We start from the raw sequence: 20,308 nt of genomic DNA on the forward strand, positions 1-20,308 counted from the left end.
AACTATGAAGCATTTCAGAAACTAACTAACAGGGAAAATTATACTCCAGTTTTTAATGATCTATGTTAGGTAACAAAGCTATATAGAAGATTAAAGAAGCAATTACAATCACAGATGAAATCATGATAATTATGGAGAATGGGGTTTTAGAAATGTGGAATGGAGAATAGACGTGTGACTGGCAACAGTCTCTAAACATGGTGATAAACACTGTAGTCACAACATTTAGCATTTAAAAAAATAACAGTTCTGTGTGAAGAGGAAGTTCCTAGTCTCTTTAAAACCTCAATTTTGTCATGTGATGTTTTTCTGGAAACTATCTTGTGAGAGGGTACGTGATGAAAGCTGTCTTATGAGGGCAAGTGATTACTATTATTTTTTTTTTGTGAAAATATCTTGTGAGATGACATGTGAGATTTTACTGAAAACAGACATATGAGAGGGCATGCAATGGCTAGAAAGAACATAAATAGAACCCAAAAGACAGTTAGACAACACTTTTGCATTGTTATTTTGTGCAACGCTTTGCTGGTCTTCACTTTGCAAAGAGAAATGTTCCGGAGAACTTCTTGCGGTAGCCTGGCCGATGCTGGTTGCTTCCACAGACTTTTGCCGATGCAGCAGCGCCTTGCTGTTTCTGACAGATCATGCCACCACTACAGATTCATGTTGCTTTTTGGTGTTTGCTATTCGACTGGAATGCTGGTATCCTGACAAGACAAAGTGGAATTGGCCTGAGGAACTGTGTCTAAACAAGTCCACAACACATTTTCCTACTAACATTCTTTCTCCTCTTCTTATCATCGGTGGGTTAGAAGTGAGGTTGAAGTCTTTAAGACCCATAAATAAAGTGGGTTCCAGAAACCTAAGCCTACATCTTTGTATGCTTGTCTAATGTGAATTTAAGAACATGTATAATTTTTAAAGCACAGAAGTGTTAACATGTCCTAGAAGCATTGGTCAGTATTACTAGACCACAGAAAGCAGTTAAAGGATTTAATAATTATATATAAAGAAGTAAAAAATATATGGTGGAATATTGAAAAGAACCCAAAAAAACTACCATAGTCATGAAAAAAACAGTAAAGAATTAAAATTAATATGTAACCTATGACCTGTATTTAATTACTATAACTTACCTACTTATATTCAAACAGACACATGATGTAAGTTAGAAGACAAGGGAAGGTGATTCATTTCAGAATAAAAATAGGAAATACACCGTAAAAGATGTGTAAAAGTTATGTTAATGGTGATAAGAAGAAACCAAGACACAACAATAAGCATCAAGAACTCTAGACTAGCTAGGTAACACCTGCTGAAAAATCTTGAAGCACATAATGAAGCCTCAATAACTAGGTAACTAACACATAAACATGGACAGACTAATGGAATAGATTATAATATACATACAGGGAATTCAGTATATCTAGAAATTCAATATGCAAGAGAGATAGTATTTCAAATAAAGAAGAACAAGTATTCCTTTTAATTCCCAATATTGGGAGAATTGGATAGCTACTTGTCAAATGTTATTTCACAGTGTAATTCAATATCGTTTCCTCATGGGTCATAGATTAAATACTTACATTTGAACCATGTCAAAAATTGTTTCAATTCTTTATAGATCCAGAGTAGAGATGAGGAGTGCTGGTAAATAAGCCTAGCCAACTCCATGTCAGGCTTCAGTTTCTTTTTAGCTTAGAGCAGGCCTAAACCCCGACTCCTCAGAAATGAGCTCAGTGTATTCAGGACCATAACGTAGTAAGCCATTTAAATTGAGATTTATACTTAATAATCAATCTTGGTAATTACCTTGATTGTAAAACTACTTATAGGAAAATGGGCAAATCAACAACCAAGACAAATTTTTTAAAAATACAATATGCAAACGACACATCTCACATACTCATTTAAATTTTTTTCAAATAAACTGGAAAGAAGCCCAAGATTCAAACATAAAGAAAGTAGATGACATACAAAAAAAAAAAAACAAACAAAAAACAAAAAAACCACAGATTAGGACATGGCAATAGTCTTTACATGTGTGGAAACAAAGGTTAGGCTTAGACTTGATAAGAAAAGGATCAAGTAAAAACAGCACAGAATACATTATCCCATCTCTAAGATTCACTTACACCAGAAAGTTTTATGAAAAATTCATGGGAAGGTAGAGTGGTTTCCATTACTATAAAGAAAAGATCGGTGATACTTTATTTCAATATTTCAAAGCAAACAATTTTTCCAAAATTTGAAGCTTAGTTTGTATTTTGTATATGATAACATCTTTTTTGTTTGGACAAAGGGTTTGTCATGTTCTAAATACTATTGTGTTTACATGCCCAGCTATGACTAAGTTTTATCTAAATTCACTAATATATGAGCATAGTTGATAATGGATTGGCTAGGTGTATAAAATAGTGGAACTGAAGGCAAAAGGAATGGTCAAAATCACAGCAGTGGGCAGGTGTGACTGATGTAACCATTAATCATCATTTTTCAGTCTATGTTGTAAAGTGACTCTGTGTGTGATTTTTGACACAACATCAATTTGTCAAAAACTTCCTGGTAGATAAATGTTGTATTCAGGCGACCCATAATGAACTTGAGCAGATGTGAGAATCTTACAACCCAGATTTAGACTGTTTAGAGACAAGCTGCTTTAACAGCACTCTTTTCTTTCCCTTATGACAAATAGTATAACCTACTATAGAGCATTGTTGTTTTCTACATTCAGTAAAGGAGAGAAAAGGTTTTTAATTTCATGTTATTAAGAATTACTGAAAATATACCATTTGAGTCTTTCTGCTTCTGGGTTAACTCACTCATAAGCAGAGAGACTCAAATGGTATATTTTCAGTAATTCTTAATAACATGAAATTAAAAACATTTTCTCTCCTGTACAAGAAGAGACTTGATACCCTATGAGCATATACAGAGGGAGGTAATCTCCCTTAGGAACAGTCATAGGGGAGGGGAATAAGGGGAAAATGAGAGGGAGGGAAGAATGGGAGGATACAAGGGAGGGGAAAACCATTGAGATGTAACAAGAATAAATTAATAAAAAATACTCAAAAAAAAAGAATTACTGAAAAACACACAAACAAATAAACAAAAAGACATTTACTTAGGCTCATGGATTAATTAAGAGGTCTTATTCTGTACTCACTTGGCTTCATAGTTTATGGGCTTGGAGTCAGGTGAATATCACAGTTCAAAACCTGTATTAAAACGTCTTTCCTCATAATAAACTGGAGATAGAGAAAAAGCCAAAGAGATATGGGGCAAGATATACCTACCCAGAACATGGCCTCATTGAACTACTTCTTTTAGACAATTCTTTTCCACTGAACTTTCCAGAAATAAGAGCACCATTAGCTAGGGACCAGACCTTGGGAAATAAACCCTTGAAGGACATTTCATCTTTGAACCATAACAAACATTCATAATTCTTTAATTCTTGTGATGGCCCTGAGTTGGAAAGGAACCAGAACTGGACTATCAATTTGAAAGTTTAGAAATTTAACTAAATTTTTCTTGTGTAATTTCTATTTTATATAAACAGGTTTCTTAATGGTGTACATTTTAAAATATGCACCTAATCTAAACTTTTTTTTTTTACAAAATTACAAGATAATGCAGTAAATACTATGGTTATAATGAATTCTAGAATCTTGATTCTCTTAGTAATCTTTCTGTTAAGAGCAGTATTTTTGGTTACTATAAAAGTATATCATTTATATTTTATGGAAAGTAAACAATTGCAGTGATATTTTAGCTAGTAAAGTTTTATAGGGGGCATGTCCCATGAAAGTCTTCACTTACCAAGAAAGTGAAACAGAGGAGAGGACATCCTATTGGGACTCTAGGTGAGAGAATCATGGGATAACGGGGAAGTAGAAGGATCCAGAGGGTCCTAGAAACCTACAAGAAGAACATTATGATTGGCTGATCTGGGCCCAGGGATCCTGCTCAAACTATGGCACCAGCCAAGGACAATACGTTCAGTAAACTTCGAACCCCTACCCAGATCTAGCCAATGGACAGCTTAACCACTCTTAACTGGATAATTTTACAACTATCCAAGTATCGAATAGAGAAGTACTGTAGTATTGTGAATTGCCTTTAACATATAAAAGTATATGTGTTCATCACAGTATTTAAAAATGAAGTGAAAATCCACACAACAAATACTTATTTGTCACTGTTATAATCACTCTTTTACTCTGTTAACTGGTAATGGAAGAATGCACATCAGTACTGACTTTAATATAGACGATGTTTTAAGGTTTGAAACTGTGCAGTCGATAAGAGAAATAAACCTATTCTTTGCTTAAAGAGGAACAGTGAAGAAATGTTATGCTCCTCCCACATTTTTCCAATATATCCCCTATGCTTGACCAATGAATGTGTCTCTTAGCTTCTGTTTCAGGCATTGCTAGGTAGAGACTCTCAGAGGACAACTGTGATAAGTTCCTGTCTGGAAGCATAGCAAAGTATCATTAATAGTGTCAGGGGTTGGCTCTGTTCCATGGGGTGGGTCTTGCGTTGAGCCAGGAACTGGCTAGACATTCTCTCAATCTCTGCTCGATCTGTTCTATATTTATCCCTGCATGTCTTTTGGGCAGGGCAAGTTTTTGTGGATGGGTTTGTGTTCTCCTCCCCACTACGAGTCTTGTCTTGTTAGATGATATCTTCTTCAGTTTCCAATGGCTCCTGCTACTAGGAGTCTCAGCTAGCACTCCACAAGAAGACCGACGGAGACACCTGAATCAGGGTCCAGAGAGGTCTGTGGAGTCCGAAGTACCAACCAAGGACCATGCATGGACTGGACCTTGGTCTCATACACAGATGTAGCTGATGGGAGCTCAGGCTTTATGTGGGTCTACAAGTAAGGATATCATGAACTCTATTGCCTGTTTTTTTTTTTATCACTTCCCCCTGACAGGACTGCCTTGACAGGCCTCAGGGGAAGAGGACAAGCTCAGTTCTGATTTGACTTGATGGGCTGGGGTAGATTGGTAGGCATAGTTCACTTTTCTTAGTAATATGGGAAGGAGGATGAGAGAGGGAGGGTGAGACAGGAAGGAGAGAAGGGAAGGGGCTGGGCCTAGGATGTAAATTAAATTAATTAATTAATTAAAAAAGTGAGAGTGAAGACATTTATTTTGAGTAAGCTTCTTTCTAATGTTTCACGTTTCTTAACATTTACAACTCTAAGAGGCTCCACCCAGAAGTGCTTTGAAACAGATGCTGAGACTCATAGCCGAACATTGGGCTATGAACATAGGAGTCTCATGGAAAAGTGAGGGGAAGGAGAAAAGGCACTTGGAGGAGACAGGAGCTCTGTAAGAAGACCAAGAAAGCCAACTAACCAGGGCTCCGAGTGGCTTGCTGAGACTGAACCACCACTAAGGACCATGCATGGACTGTACCTAGGCCCCCTACGCAGATGTAGCTGATGGGCAGCTCAGGCAGGCTTCATGTGGATGGGAGTGGGGGTCGTCTTTGACATGGACTTTGTTCCCAGTTTTTTTGGTCACTTCCTCTTGTTAAGACTTCTTGTCAGGTGACAGAGGAAGAGGACGTGCTTAGTCCTGATGCAACTTAGCTGGGGTAAATGGGAAGGGAGGTTCTCTTTTTCTGAGGAATAGGGGATTGGAATAAAGGAGAAGGAAGGAGGATGACTAGGAGGAGAAGAGGGATGGGGCTATGGCCAGTATGCAAAGTGAATAAACAGATTAACAGAAAAAAATGAAAAAAATTATTAGGGATATTTACTGCATTATAAAACTATTGGGTGATAGATACCATTCCTAAACAATTTGCTGTTGAAAGAGGGAAGGGGCATTTGCATTGATGACTGTGACTCACTAAAGTCAGAGGTAGACCCTGTCATCACAGTGGTAGGAAAGCAGAGCATGTAGGTCTTCCAACTCCAACAGGGTCCAAGATATACGCTACCAAAACTTAAAAAAACTTGCCAAAATCATTGAAGATTGAATCTAGTTCCTCACATAGATGTAATCAATTAGATTCTATCTTTTTAAGTAGCACAAAATGACTGAAGAGTTAACGTCATCATGAGAAAGCTATTGTGTTGATGCAGAAGACAGGGAGATAAATCTACAGGGAAAAGAAAGCATTCGTATTCAGCCTTATAAAGTGGAAAACTGTGAGATGAATAGAATCTCAAGAGCCGGGACAACAAAACGCAAGCCATGCTCCCTTGAATGGCTAATTATCCATTTACCCAGCAGTGACCGATGCTAGGGAAGTGAGAGGTATGAGTGTGAAGTCTGTCTTAGGTGAAAATGAATAATGGTCCTTTTGTTAAGTGTGATAACCTTACTATGCTTACAAACAAATTTCAGTGTTTGGTCATTTTTGCTGAAGATATTTAATGTGGAGATGTAACGAAGCTTATAATTTATTTGAAATCACATTTTTAAACAGTATAGTTAAAGCAAATAATTTTTAACAATTCTCAAACCACAATAACATGCACATATTTTTCATTTTGCTAATCTTTATATTCTGCTTTAAAATTTTTCACAATCAGCAGGAAAAAATAAAATCATTGTGGGTGTTATCATAGCTTCATTCACCTACTTTCTCCCTTCTGTACAATATCTGGTTATGCAAAATTAATTTTGTCTCTCTGGTACAAATAGAATGTTATTAGAAAAAATAAAAATTAACAACTCGATTTTGTTTTTTTTTAATTAATTTATTCTTGTTACATTTCAATGTTTATCCCATCCCTTGTATCCTCCCATTCTTCCCTCCCTCCCATTTTCCCCTTATTCCTCTCCCCATGACTGTTCCTGAGGGGGACTTTCTCCACTTGTATATGCTCATAGGGTATCAAGTCTCTTCTTGGTAACCTGCTATCCTTCCTCTGAGTGCCACCAGGTCTCCCCCGCTAGGGGACATTACCATTGAACAACTCAATTTTGAATGATAAATAGTCACCAAACCCAGGATATTGTTAAAGAAACATTAGAGATTATGAAATTTACAATATTGCATCAAAATCAAAAGAATATATCATTTACTAAAGCAACTGGAAAACTGATAAACTAAGAAATATATTTCAAAACAAGTGAAAATATTATCTTATATCTAAATGATATTTATTTTCATAAATTAAATTATACATTTTCATTAGTTAAATGATATTAATAATTTTAACATCTTAATATATAGCTAGTCGGATTTGGGCTAATACCGAGCATGTGAGAGCACAATGCATTGAGATCCATACTTCCTGTTTAAGTGTATAACACCAGCCATGACTACAAAAGAACATTTTATAAAGCAAATACTGACAAACACTATTATAGCAAGACAAGAAGCTCCCATACAGTGAGGAGATATCAGTAAAGGCAAAAAACATAAAAAATTGAGGAAAAATTTCCAATTCTTAGTTAAAAGATATTCACAAGCAGAAAATAGAAGTTAACTTAAAGAATGCAACCTCATAAAACTAATGTTTTAATAGGAGGAGAATGACCTGAATTCACACTTGGAATATGTGCATAAGGAAAACGTCATCATATAAAAAGACACCTTCAATCCTAAGTTTGTTTTGTTAGTCCTGACAATAACAAGATATAGAGTCAACCTAGATATTCACTGATCTAAGAGTGAAAACAGAGAATGTGGCTTATACACACAGTTGAGAATAGATTTAGCATTTAAAACTATGAAATTTTGTAATATGAATAGATCTGGAATATATAAGTGAATTAAGCAAGATGTAAAGATAAAAATACCTCCTATTCTACACAAGGAAAAATGTTACTGTCACAGAAGATGAGAATACAGTAATTTCCATAGTTTGAAAACAACAGAGAGAGGTGTTGAGAAAATATGACTAATAGATGCAGTGGTCAATGAAAGGAAAAGGCTCTAAAGTTCTGTCTAGCACAGTAGGGTAATTGTGGTTGAGTTTCATTAATTGAATAGTTTAAGATAGCTAGTAGAAGAGATTTAAAAATGCTCTAACACTCAATATGACCAGTTTGTGAGGTAATAGATATGATTATTACACATCTTACATATGCATTGAAATGTTGCCCTGTGCTCATTAAACATGTACAATTATGTCATTGAAAAATTAAAATGCATTTAGAACTAAAAGCAAAATCAATTTCCAGATGAGGCCAACATTTAAATTAAAAAACATAATAAAATGTAATTATTATATTGGAGTGATATTATCATCATAATTATATTATGTCACCTAAAAGAAATATAAGAATGGGGCCAAAGATATGGCTCCTTAGTAAGGAGTTTACTGCTCTTCCAGAAGACTGGACTCAGTTCACAACACCCATGTGGGATTGCTTACAACTGTGTATAACTTCAGTTGTACAGGTTCCAATACCCTCTGCTCATCTTAGGTACCTACATGCATTTATTGAATGAAATCTCATGTAGGCTTACATTTGCATGCATGTATACACACACTCACACACACAACAAAATAAATGAATAAATAAATACATTGATTTGAAAAGGGAAAAAGAAAGAAATAAAAGTAAGCATATAGAGGTTTTTTTCAAGAGTCAAAGTAATCAAAGAAATCTTTAAAACAAGCTTAGGACTGATTTGCTGACATGTGTATTAGTGGTGGATATAATATAGCAGCAAACTATGATATGCTTTTAACAGTAACAACAAAAAACACTTGTAATCAAACCTGGAATTGTGTGTGTTATAGTTTGTGAAAAAGGCCTAGTAGCTTATTCTAACCCTGAGGACAAAAGATGTGCTGAGGCAGCTCCTTGGTATGTGAATTAATGATTGTGTATGTACACTGGAGGTTACAAACTAATTAATACAGCTCAGTGAGCACACTAATGAAACAGAAAGCCCCGGGTGCCACATAAGTTCTGGCCATCTTCTGCATTTCCTGCTCTGCCTGAGGTCTCTGTCTTCCAATATTACCAACATTCTTGGTAAAACTTGAATTGTACAAGACTGCAAGTTTATGTTTATCCACTTGGACCCTCCATCTTGGGTAGGCAATGGTGCCAAATGGTGTCAGAGAGGTTGTTCAAAGTGATGCTGTCTCATGATCATTAGCTAAGCCCGTGCTGTACCAGTCTTGCATATCACGTTATTTATCTCTCCTAATATTTTCCTTCCCAAAGAGCTGTCCACTCCCTTATTAGCTAATGTTTCTTTTATGACTTTTTATTCATATATAATCTGTGTCTAGGTTTCTTCATAAAATGTGTAGGTTTTCTTAGCAATCATTCCCCAATACAAAATCCCCCGCACTTCTGTAAATGTGATGGCATTTATCAAAGACGAATTGCTACGGCCATGCCCAGTGTGTTTGGTTGACATCATAATGAATACAGTGCATTTTGCTCCCACCGTAATTATACCTCACTGCAGAAAAAGGGCACATTGACACAGCACTTCAGGGAGCGCTTACTAATCTCTTAAGGTCAGAACTGAAAGTCAGATGCATTTGTCATCTCTAATTTTATTCTGCCATCAGCCAGGAGCAGGGTGGATGACTCCGGAAATGGAACTTTCAGACTCCAGGGGGTGTATTGGGAGGGGGGGGGCGGGGAGAGCCAACAAAACAAAAAGCAAGAAAAACCAAAAAAGCAAAAAACCAAAGACCAAAACCAACTGCAGTTGAAAATCCTCAGAAATATTCTGAGATGAAGAGAAGCACCAAGTTAATGTCCAGGTCACAAGGGTGATGCTGCTAACATCAGAAGCAATAGACACACTGTAGTCGGAGGTTTTTATTTTTTTCTACTTTGTGAGATGCTGTGTCTCTAAATTAAGCTACATCACTCTCCCATTATTGATTCAATCATGAAAATTACATATACGGTATAGCATGGGTCTAAAATGCCTCTCTTCTCAAACCTGTGAGGTTAAAATATATCACGTTTCCTTCAGTTCTAATATAGGAAGTGTATGCTAGAGAAGGCTTTCCCCCGGCTCGCTGTTTAGCAGCAGGTGCTTTGGAGGGTATGTGTTTCATTACCACTGCCTTTAAGTTAGCCATCACGCCTGCCAAATTCATGAGATGCTTTCTACAATGATTGCACTTTGTTCATCTGTTGTGGTATGAGTCATGTGAACATCTTGAAAAGAAGACGTATCCATTAACCTATTTTAAAACCTAAGTCCAGGTGTGCCATTCCGGGTGTGCTTCTGGCCTTGGGGTATCCAGACACCATTGTACTCAAGTGCTAGAAGGAAGGAAAACTTAAGCAGTGGCGGGTGGTGGTGGGGTCTACCTTCGGTCTACTTTAGATGGTGAATATGGGCATGGGAAGGGGACTTCTCTGAGATGGTTTTCAGTGAAGCAGCCCTCCGTTATGTGGGGTATAAGGGTTATATAAACATTGTGGCACTCAGAGAAAGGATAGCAGGTTACCAAGAGGAGACTTGATACCCTATGAGCATATACAGGGGGAGGAAATCCCCCTCAGGGGAGGGAATAACGGGAAAATGGGAGGGAGGGAAGAATGGGAGAATACAAGGGATGGGATAACCATTGAGATATAACAAGAATAAATTAATAAAAAATAAAAAAAAAAGAAAGTAAGGGTTTTTTATTAAAGGACATGGTCCCTGTTACTTCAATGATGATCTGGTGGGGGGGGGGAACCACATATTTAATAATATATAGGGAGCACAAATTGGAATTGATGGGTTTTGTGTTGAAAAATGGACAAAAAGTCGGATGGTTAAGGAATTGGTTAAGGATGGTTGAGGGAACATGACTCTGGGAAGAATTAGGAAAGTAGGATGACTACAGACCAAATACATGGCATAAAAGTCTCAAAGAAATGAAAATAAAAGCATTTATTTAAAAAAAAAACATTGTGGAAAATGGGTAGGAGTTTTCAGGAGGAGTGTACATCACTGGCTGGGTGATTGAAAATGCTTCTTTTGCGTGGAGAAGAATTCCAGGTCCTAGCTGGACATGTCGTAAAACCTGACCCCAGTGCTGTGTGACTAACTCAAGGGTGGCAGAGGTGAAGGTTGCATGGCTGTGTACACCAGGGCATGCAGGCCCAGAACAGAATCTTTACTCCTGTAAGTCTCAAAGGAGATATCCAGAGTTTGGACATGTCTGTACCTCACGCTTGCTCCAGGCCAGTTCCCCTGGTACCACAGCTCATTTGCCCTACACAAGTGTCTGTATGGAATCTACAGTGCCGGCTCTGTCATTAGAGCCCACTCACAGATGCACTGTTAAAGGTTTGCTGACAAAGATATTTCAGTGTATCATCATGTATGCCAAAATATTTTTGTCTAGTTTGAAAATATGCTGAAATAAAAAGTCAACCCCTTTTAAACAAAAGGCTGTGATAAATGTCTCCTGGCATCTACAGATATTATAAAATAGTTTATTTTTTAAAATGTCCCATTAGTATGTATGAACTATAAATTACAGTTTCATAATATTTTGTACATGTATCAGTAATCTGATCATACTTACCCCTCAGCACCCTCTATTTTTAAACCCCCCCATACACTTTTTACGTTCCTTTTCTCATTTTCAAATAATAAAACTAGAGTAGCTTTTGAGAGGTAGGAGCCTTACGCCCTGTGGAGGACTTTACTATCTGTATATCTTTAGGCCACTTCTATATTTTGGTGTAATTTTCTGGATCCCTCTCATGCTACAAAAGAAAAGAAGTGTTTTTACTTTAGCAACTGAGTCAGTGCTATGAAAGCAGAGGGAAATATTATTCAGGGACATGTTTTGATTGTCTGGAGTAGTAATATGTAAGGAATCATTAAAGAAGACCAAATGTACATTAAAGTATGCAGTTAGAGGTAATCTGAAAGAGAGGGAGAGATTTATCTTTGAATTCACCAAACCTATGTACATGTGTATATCATTATTGTAACTTTTTCTTACCGTTAAAGAGCTCTAACTGTTTTCCTTTAACACTTGAGCCCTCTACTACACTATAGCAGTGATAACATTGTACCAGTTACATGACTGTTTCTTATGGGAATATCATATAGAACTATTGTTATCCTCAAATATATTTGATTCAATGGCATACATTGTTATATATTAGTACAAAATTAAGGTTATTTCTGATATATTGGTGTGGAATTTTGTATATTATACAAATTTTAAGTTATTTTTGATAGTCACATATATAGATGTTTCTACTCTTATATAATGTATTGGACCTTTTCAACTCCTTTATAAATTGCAAGGTTTACTTCCAGTCCTTTTAAAAATTGCTATTCCTAACTGCTTAGGATAGTTAAGTAATACAAGTTAATAGTTAGTCAATCAAGCCCATAGACTTAGTCACCAGAGTATCACATAAACATATATTTTAGATTAAATAGGAAACTAAATGACTAAATCCAGGCTATGTTTGCCTGTTCAGATTAACTTTTCAGATTAACTATATATAAATAAATATGACCATGCACTTTGTAAATGTGAATATATACACAGATGGTCTTCAAAAGCCTCAGGGACCTACAGAATATGATACTTAAAGGTGTTTTTGTTTATTTTAAGGCTTCTTTGATAATGAGATATGTCAGCTACTGGCAGCACCCACAACTTGCTTCAAAGAAGATGATGAGCATTAAAGAATTGTCATTAGCAGATGGCTTCAAAAATGGCAAGCTAGCCATTGGGAAAATAAACAAACAAACAAACAACAACAGAAAACCTATTCCTCTGCAGACAAAAATGTTGTCTGAAATGGGCAAAACTTGGATGCTGGTGAAGCTGACTGCCAAGCTCTGCTAAGACAGGGTATCCAAGTCCTTCCTGGTCCCTGCCTGCCTCACAAATATGTCTGTTATATATACTGGGCCAGAAGGCTAAAGATTGATCCTCCAACATTATAGGGAAAATTCAGATGACTGTCCAGGTGGCCAGCTCTGTCAGTTCTTAGTATTGGAATGCCATGCCTGCCATTCCTACATTCTGTAAGCCAGTCAGTTAGTTAGTTAGTTGTGAAACAGCCTCCTATTTACATAACATGGAATATACTTGTTTAATTAAAAAATTTAGATTATAAATATAGATGTGATATCTGTCCAAATATATTTCATTTTATTAATGAAAGTCAGCATTGTGAAACATTAACAGCCAAATACTGCCTTTTTATAGTCTTCTCTGCAGACATTCAAATTTTCAATCTTCTTTAGGAAGTCTCTTAAAACCGTGCGTCTTAAGCTGAGCACAAATATGTTTCTCCGTTATGTTATAACAGAACATGCCAGAAAGAATCGGCATGCAAGCTAACATAGAGGTGGCTTATGGGCCAGGAGTTTTCTCTGTACAATTTAAAAACAACTTTTCATCAACTATGAATTCCAGTTCAAATGTCCATTGTATGCCAAGCCCAGTGTTAAAGTACATAGGAATCTTGTTATGAAATTGTTGCTATGAATAAACTATATTTAAAAGTGAACATGGCCCTAACATACATATAACTAGGTAGAACTCTCCAAGGATGATTCCTGGTGAATTTGCTCTTTCATGAGTGTAGACAGACATCCTATTCTTTCCCCTAATTGCTGATTATTGCTTATCTTCTGCCTATACCTGGAGAGGGTGTGAATTGTTTAGTAGTTGAAGTTTAATGGAATGAAGTTATTTTGGAAAGATACTTTGGTTTAGCACAGAATTCTACCAGAAATTCAAATAAAAGTTAACATCAGTACTCAAATTATTCTGCAAAATATAAACAGACAGAATATTGACACACAGAGTGAACCTGCTACAAGAGAAAGTATAGAATATCTTTGAATGCATTGGCATGGGAAACAACTTTCTGAATAGAAGAGCGTTAGCACTGGCACTAGAATCAACAGTAGCTATTGCTACTTAGGGTGCAGTGTTTAGAGAAGGTGGGGATAAATTTAAAGATGCTCAAGTCATGACTAAGGAAGTGTTGGAGATGACATAGTAGCCATGATGACACCACCTGTTTGAACCAAAAAAAAAGTATCGATGTTCAAATTTAAAAACACATTCAATAAATCACCGCACAGTTAGACATGGCAATTAGTAAGTAAGGAAAGAAGAATTTAAGTGAGTGACTAGCTGAACATTTAAATGAGGTAGCTGTGCTGAAAGCAAAGAGACAAATGTCTATGTGAATAAGAAAGAAGACAGCCTTATAGGTGCCCGCAATGTTACAGGAACAAATGTTGAAGAAGCCATTTCTTTTAAACAGGGCACTACATTCTACTTTGGTGCGTCTTGTCTTGACAGCATTAAAGCCTGCTAATGAAGATCATAAAATCAGCATAGAAGTTATTAACATAGCACTCCAAAATGCCTACAATAATTATTTCAAAGATGGTGTTGAAGGATCTTTCACAGCTGAGAAAATTTTGCAAAGTTCTTTAGAATCTGGATAAGGTGTTCTGTTTGGAGAGATTTTGTATATATGGTAGAAAAGGAATTTTTGACTCAACAAAATTGACTCAGTAAAAATTGCTTTTCTGGAAGCTTCTGGTAGCCTTTCTTTCTGTTAATGGCAGAAGAATCTATAGCAACAGGAATGTTTTGTGAAGAGAAAGACCCTGGAATGGGCACAGTGGGTGAAATTGGGGCAGGGTGTAGGAGATGACAACACTTTACTTCCTGGAACAGTGCTTGGCTCTTATCAATGAACTGTGAAAGAGAGTTTAAGGCAGGCTCCTCACCAAGTATTCTGAGAAGCCAACTGAAGAAAATGATTGAAAAGAAGGCTGGCTGGTCACTATGCCTGTTAGTCACTGCGGTCATTGGCAAGGCATAGTAATTTGTTGCTGTCAGTGTCCGTGCCTGCTGATAATTTCTTTTGTATTTTTAAAGAAAGACTTTTGTACTTTCTTGAAAAAAATTAATAAATGAGACCTCATGAAAGTGAGCAAACTTCTGTAAAGCAAAAGATACAGTAGTCGATTGGACAAAGCAGTGGCCAAGAAATGAGACAAGGTATTTTTTTTTTTTTGCCAACTTTGCACCCAGTAGAGGATCAATAGGCAAAATAAATAAAGAACTCAAGACACTAGGTATCAAAAATAAAAATGGGATACACATCTAAAGAGAGGATTCTCAATAGATTGACTTAAAATAACTGAGAAGCAATTAAAAAATGCTCAACTTACTGCTGTTTTAAAATTTGTTTTTGAAAAGCAGATTGAGATTAAATAGTAACTTACATTGAGAGGGAAAATATAAAATTGGCCGTGTTGGGAGGCTGGGACGATCTGAGTGGATTTGGGGAATGGAACATCACATGATAAAAACCTTATATGTAGAACTTCTAAATAAATTAAGAAGGGATTGTGCTAAATATATAATATGAAATTGTATGCATCCTTAGCACAATCAAAAGACATTTTTAGGAGTAAGGATGAAACTGGAAATCATTAGATTAAGTAAAGAAAATTGGACTAAACAACACAAATCCTGTGTACTTCCTTTCATAGGAGGAACTTTGCATATTGTGGGCAATGTTATCCTTAGGCAGGTCACCATAGGTATGATAAGACAGGAACTTCACTCCCCCATGGTCTCTGAATCAACTCCTGCCTCTCATTCCTACCTTAATTGTGTTCCCGCTCTTAATTCCCTCAGTGATGGAGTGTGAACCATTAGTTTTAAGAAGATATAAACCTTTCCTTTCCCAAGTTGCTTATGGTCATGGTGTTTTATCACAGCAATAGAAACTGAAGTCAATATTTCATATAAAATGTAACATGTGCCAATCAGTTAAGAGAGCAGCAGATTATTCAAGTGATCATGTATCTTTTTAATGAATATTTCTATTACCTAAATATATTTTTTGGTCTAACTTTGTAAACATGCTATTATATAAAATAGTTTTAAACATAGCATAGGTTTAGAAGGGTAGCCATTGCTTCTATAATTTGTCTATTCTTGAATAACAATGTATCATTAACCAATTTACAATTGTCACTTTTACATTGTCTGTCTACAGAAGATAAAGTTCCAGCATCTTCTTCTATATTAATCCACTGACCCAGAACCACAATTATGCAGCTTAGATTCTAATTCTTAACAAAAGGATAACCCTAGATTTTCTTCATCACAAGCTTACAGGTCAAAACGCGAAGGTCACTCTAATCATATTCCATTCAAGGCTCCAACTCTAATGATGCCTATTCAGCTGCCAGATGACTCTCACATCAATATTGATGCTATGTTGATTGTTGAAAGAATTAATTGCGATGCATCAAAGACAAGAAATAAGAGCCATATAAAATGAATAATATCAATAATGAAGAAATAGTTTGTGAGGACCACAGGGAGAAAGGTCAGCCAATTACAGTTCTTTATGAAGAAATACAATTTGCATGACTATTATAAAAATTATTCATATCATTCATGTAACTAAAAAGATTTTTGCTGTAATATTCCCGATTTTTTAACCTAACAAAACAAGAAACTTTTCTAAACATTCTTCAAGTAGTGAATCATTATTTTCAATGTTATTTTCCTCTAAATTTAGAAAATGTGTTCTTTGTCTTTAAAATTGTAGAATCTATATTATATTTGTTCTCCATATATAAAACGTTTCCAAATATTTACTTAGTTATTTAATGTGAATGTGTGCTTTGTCTGAAAATATGTCTGATCATAACATGAACGCTTGGTGCCTGTGGAGAATAGAGGAAGGCATCAGATCCTCTAGGACTGGAGTTACAGAAAATTCTGAGCTGCCGTGTGAGTATTGGGAATTTAACCAGGATCCTCTGGGAGAGCAACTACCGTTCTTAGTCTCTAGGCCATCTTCCGAATCCCAAAATACATCTTTTAAAATTAAAATCCATGTGCTTGTGATGGTCTTGTTTCCAGGTGCAGTGCAATTTTTTTATTGTGCCATCAAAATATGAAAGTATTCTTGATCATCATACCAAAATAGAACACAAAACAGCATTATTAACTATGAGCTAATTCTTTTGTGAACAATTTCATTTTGAAGTCATATTTCAAAATCAGAGAAATTATTCATAGTAAATCATGATCATTTGTCTTGTAAGAGCTACCAAAGCTTACCTAATGACATCTCAGTTGCTTTTTTGTGCTGGCTTGTTTATGTCAACTTGACACAAGCTAGAATCATCAGAAAAGATGGGACCTCAACTGAAAAAAATGCCTCCGTAAGATCAGGCTGTATGTGAGTTTGTAAGGCATTTTTGTATTTAGCGATTGATGGGGAAGGTCCTATCCCTTACTGAATAGTGCCACACTTGAGCTGTGGTCCTGGGTTCTGAAGAAACCAGGCTGAGCAAGCCTCTATGAGTATGGCAGTAAGTAGCACCCCCCAATGGCCTTTGTATCAGCTCCTTTCTCCAGGTTCCTTACTGTGTGAGTTCCTGTACTGACTTCCTTTGATGATTGACTGTGATGTATAAGTATAAGCCAAATAAATCCTGTCCTTCCCAACTTGTTTATGGTCATAATATTTAATCACAGCAATAATACCCTAACTAGTAAACTCTGGGAACCATAGGAGGGAAGTTTTGTATCACCCTTTGTTCTTCCTCCCTGGTGATGACTAGAATGCCTTAGCTGGCACCTTTCTTTCCTCTAATCTTATTTACAGTACAATACTTAAGTTATTTCTTTCCACAATGTGGCTTCCCGGTAGAAAATTCTTTGTAGCAATTGCTCTTATCTGCTGAACAACCTTGCTGAGATCTTCAGGGAATTTTTACATTATTCATTTTTTTGTTTGTTTACAGCATGTGTAGATGAAGGACTTCTAACCCTCTGTTATAATACTTGGAGAAGGTTTTCACTAATATGGATTTTCTACACCCTTGAGTTGTTTCTGGGAAAAAAATTTGATGAATTTATTTCTTCTTTACTCTCTCTACAGTAACAAATGATTCTTGTCAAACTGTCTTACTACAGAGATACCAGCAATAGCCAGTAATTGAAAACAGTGTAGAGGCCCATCAAGTGATAATAAAAATGTGGTACATTTACACAAAGGAATATTATTAAGACCTTAAAAAATGAAACGTTAAAATGTGTAGGTTGGATGGAGCTAGTGGCAATAATTCTAAGTGAGGAAATTCCAGATACCCCCCCAAACAAACACAGGATGCTTTTCCTTATATGTGAATGTTAGCTTTGAAGCTTTAGATATGTATGTTTAATGTAGAAAACCCAAAGGGGTGAGGTAGGTATTAATAAACCATGGAGGAAGAGGGAATCTCTAACGAAAAAGAAATAGAATACCATTTTATATTAGAATAGGAAGATTAGATGAAGATAAGGAGGGCAGAAAGTATGAGAAGGGATAAGTAACAGTATAAAGGCCTTTTGAAAGGCCCCATGGACACCTTTCATTGTACAATCATCCTAAAATATAGACACACATATTTGGAATTAAGATGTGCTTCCCATATTATGGGAGAGAAAAAATATCCCAACTTGACAGCATGTGCTACTAAAATGAACTTCCATTACTAGCAATGACTTACATACTTTTGAGTTATTGCAAAAGGATTTGCATAGATCAGCTGTGGTTACTATAGGTTATTGCTAATGCTATTGGCTACTATCTACAACCTGATGGTAGGATTCTATTGCCATCAAATATGGAAAATTCAAGCTATTGCTTGACTATAAGCTTCATCCTATAGAGTCCCATTCATAGTGTTAGAAAATTGTGTATATGATGCCACAGGAGAATGTAATTACTAATTTCACCCAACTACAAACTCTGACAGGTACATTAACAATCTTCCAACAAGATTTGTGCAATAGTGTACCATAATGGCACTAATGTTATGAGGGTTACTAGTTCTAAGACCCAGTCCATGAGATGGGACCTTTATCTGACACTGTTAATGAGGCCAAAAATCTGAAGCTAAACAGGTCATGGACCATAGGTAAATGTCTACTAAATTTAATTTGCTAAAAAAACATAGCAATACAATAATTCTTAACGCCACATTGCTCTATCCCCTGAATCTGGGTGTGGGAGATTTTTTATTTTGTTTGTTTGTTTTCGCAATAGATGATGATTATCATAGAGACCCACAACTGTGCAATATGTAGAAAGTGAGAGACTTCAGAGCATTCAGCTAAAGTGGGATGTCTGTATCATTCCTCCAGGTCAAAGAGGAAATGAAAAGATGGTGATAGTGCCCAAACCAAGAATATAGTATTTTCCAGACATAGTTAGACTGATACACATATGAACTCAGAGACTAAGACAGCATGCACAAAACCTATACTAATTCAAACCAGGCAAAAAATCATAGCATAGGTAAAGGACGGTTGGCACAAAATTCCACCTATAACCAAGAATGTGTTTGTAATTGATAACTGACAGCAGGAAGAAACTCAGTTTCCTGCAATGGAATGACATTGGGTACACGAACCATATCTTAGTGCAGATCAATATCCAAGAATAGTTGGCCAACACAAAATGGACTCTATGGTTTTGTTTGTTTGTTTTTTAAATAGATTTTTGGTCTTGGTTTGGGCTTCTTTTTTTTTTAAGAAAAAAATGAAATGCGAAGTTGTGTATGTGGAGAAGGGACGTTTTGGGAGGAGCCGGGGGAAAGAAAACAATATGACCAAAATATATTATATGGAAAATGTTTTAATGTTTTTGAAGAGAAATTATCCTAATGATCATTTTGGGTTATCTTTTCAAATATAAAAATATTGAAATCCTTAATTACTAGTTTTCTTTGTCTTGACAGTTAGGTGGGAATCCTAATACCAACATCACTTAAAATAAGCACCATCTTTAAAGGTCCTGATCTATGCGTTTAGATGATTAAAATTAGATAGATTAGTGAAATATTGATAGAATCTTTTGGCTTTACCTGCAGAGGAGGGCATCAGATCACATTATAGATGGCTGTGAGCCACCATGTCGTTGCTGAGAATTGAACTCAGGACCTCTGGAAGAGCAGGTGGTGCTCTTCACCACTGAGCCATCTCTTATCTCTAACTTTTTTTTTTTACTAATTTTTTTTTACAGGAACCTAATGAAGTGTTTTTCCTCCGAGTGTCTCCTCACTTTCCCAAGTTTTCATTGTATGTCTTGTTAGACAAAATTAGCCTGGCTGAAGCGCTTCATCTTCACATTTAATCGATAGAAAAATGATTTAAAATTCTACTTGAAATAAAAAATTATCAGAAATTCCAATGATGCCTCACCAAGTTTTGATGGGGTTGCTTAGGACAGGAGCTGAACTAATATCTGATCTCAGCATCTCTCCAGACAGCTCTCACATGGTTCTTAAAACAAAGAGTGTTAGATGTGACTTGGACTCCTTCCTC

The sequence above is a fragment of the Acomys minous genome, assembly GCF_964271855.1.
Source record: "Acomys minous genome assembly, chromosome: 4".
NCBI classification, from domain to species: domain Eukaryota; kingdom Metazoa; phylum Chordata; class Mammalia; order Rodentia; family Muridae; genus Acomys; species Acomys minous.